This window comes from Parasteatoda tepidariorum, chromosome 4 (assembly GCF_982258835.1).
Source record: "Parasteatoda tepidariorum strain Cologne lab strain chromosome 4, Ptep-v5.0, whole genome shotgun sequence".
In the NCBI taxonomy this organism is placed as follows: domain Eukaryota; kingdom Metazoa; phylum Arthropoda; class Arachnida; order Araneae; family Theridiidae; genus Parasteatoda; species Parasteatoda tepidariorum.
The window spans coordinates 122,331,719-122,334,431 of NC_141758.1; the positions used below are offsets into that span (position 1 = coordinate 122,331,719).

A 2,713-nucleotide genomic window follows, 5' to 3' on the forward strand; every position below is an offset into this window, starting at 1 on the left:
AGAGTTTCAAATCAAGAGTTTTCCTCCGAGAAGGTGGAAAATGCGTCGGCACGGGGCGGGGAGCTCTCTCTGGTAGAGCACCCTCTTCAAGCCTAGCCCTTAAAAGGACCTCCCTCTTCCCCAGGACGAAGGGATGGGAAACAGGCACGCCCACACGGCACTGACAATTGCGTTCGAGGCGGGGATCGCGAGTGAAGGATCCCCGTGTGTAGGCTGATGTCGGAGCCTACTTGCACCCATCTTTAATTGCCTAAAAGGGATGGTGACTTAGGGCTATCAGTCCTTATCCCACAGATGGGATCTTCGCACCACTGGTCATTAGACCAACCACATGTTCTGCGTTTTTAGCCGACCCGTGAGCCGAGTGATCCACTGCTCGGAGTGGTACTTTCGTTTCGGCCAACTAGAGTCGTTTTGCGTTCGAGAGTTTCGAATCAAGAGTTTTCCTCCGAGAAGGGGGAAAATGCATCGGCACCAACGGGGCGGGGAGCTCTCTCAGGTCGAGCCCCCTCTTCAAGCCTAGCCCAGCAAAGGACCTCCCTCTTCCCCAGGTCGAAGGGCTGGGAAACAGGCACGCCCACACGGCACTGACAGTTGCGGTCGAGGCGGGGATCGCCAGAGAAGGATCCCCGGGCGTAGGCCGATGTCGGAGCCTACTGGCACCCATCTTCAATTGTCCTTCCGCTGGTTCACCTACGGAAACCTTGTTACGCGTTAACTTCCTCTTAATGATCAAGTTCGATCAACTTTCCGGCACGCCGGCTCGACCCGGAGGTCAGTCCGAGCACCAGTCCGAGGACCTCACTAAATCATTCCATCGGATGTTGCGACGGGCGGTTTGCACAAAGGGCAGGGACGTACTCAACACGAGCTGATGACTCGTGCTTACTGGGAATTCCTCATTCAAGGTAGATATTTACCATTACTCCAGTAGTGCCCTTCCGTCAATTCCTTTAAGTTTCAGCTTTGCAACCATACTTCCCCCGGAACCAAAAAGCTTTGGTTTCCCGGAAGCTGCCCGGCGTGTCATTTGAGGAACACAGCCGGATCGGTGGCTGGCATCGTTTATGGTTAGAACTAGGGCGGTATTTGATCGCCTTCGAACCTCTAACTTTCGTTCTTGATTAATGGAAACATTCTTGGCAAATGCTTTCGCAGTAGTTCGTCTTGCGACGGTCCAAGAATTTCACCTCTAGCGTCGCAATACGAATGCCCCCGTCTGTCCCTCTTAATCATTACCTCGTGTTCCGAAAACCAACAAAATAGAACCGAGGTCCTATTCCATTATTCCATGCACCATTATTCATGCGTCATGCATACTTTGAGCACTCTAATTTTTTCAAAGTAAAATTGCCGAAACCGAACGACAACCGGTAAAGATCATCGGACAATTTCGGCGGCAATGCTCAGAACTGGCAGTGACCACCGGAGGGCGGACCACCCGTCTGGAACTAAGATCCAACTAAGAGCTTTTTAACAGCAACAACTTCAATATACGCTTTTGGAGCTGGAGTTACCGCTGCGACCGCAGCAGACTTTCCCTCCTTCTTTGATACAAGCATATGACTACTGGCAGGACCAACCAGGTTACTTTCACGTTCACCGAGCGTTCGAAGCGGCGCTTCGAATCTCAGAGGTGGTGGTGCCCCCAGCTGGCGAGGGCGCCGGACCCGGCATGACGGCCGGGTCCCCGTTCGCACAGATCAAACTAGAGCCTTCTTCCTCTAGTCGGTTCGGGACTCACTGCGTCCCCCTTGGCGTCAACGCCTGGACACGAGAGTGCTCTGCCGTCGAGAGTCGTGCTCGCGCCGGAAAAAACTGCAGAAAACCTCGTAAATGCTTCCATCACTGTTCAGTCTCCACGCGGCTACAAACTACTGTCCGAGCCACTCGCTGAAAAGCCGAGACCTTTTGTTTCCGTGAGGCGAGCCCTCGCCCTTGTCGAGACGAGAGCGTGGCGTTTCTTGAGACACGCTCACTGTGCCTCACATGTATAGTCCCGCACAAAGTTCATGTTCCAAGCGAAAGATTTTTCTCCTGGACGGTGGCCGTCGACGTCCGCAACCCCGGCCTCTCGCCGAGGAAATTTAAATTTGAACGGAAAACGCATATCGGCCTTTCCGGCCTCGCTCGGGCTTCGTCTCAGACTTCCCGTCGCCGGACTTAGAAGAATTTCCACAATTTTCGAGACTTAGAAAAATTTCGGAAAAAACTGGACTTAGACAAAAAAACACTCTAAAACTAATAAAAAAAAAATGTAACTAAAAATTATTATTACATAATTATAATTAAAAATATTATTTATATACATTTATCATATTATATAAATTTCATATTAAAATAATTTAAAATAATTAAAAAAAAATAACATAAACTTATTATTATATAATTATATTATGAAATTTATATTATATAACTATTATTAAAAATTATATTTTTATACATTATATTATATATATTTTTTATTAAAATATTTTAAAATTTAACTATTATTATACATCTTTTAAAACCAATTTTGATAATAAACACATTGTTACGAACAACATTATATTTATATTATATTATAAAGTTTCTTCATTAGTACAATGTCAATAACTAATGTTTTTAGGAAACAATGTTACGATATTTGAAGTGTTTACGTCTGGTCTAACAGATCTTTCGAGTTTCTTTGCATAAGTGCTTTTAATTGCTTAATTTGCTTTTTTTTTTATTT

General features: G+C 46.1%; 1 pseudogene; it reads right to left on the reverse strand.

The window, feature by feature from the left end:
* Positions 1-670: 670 nt before the first annotated feature.
* LOC147812674 (small subunit ribosomal RNA) lies at positions 671-1,589 on the reverse strand (annotated as a pseudogene; the record flags this gene model as incomplete).
* Between the last annotated feature and the right edge of the window lie 1,124 nt (positions 1,590-2,713).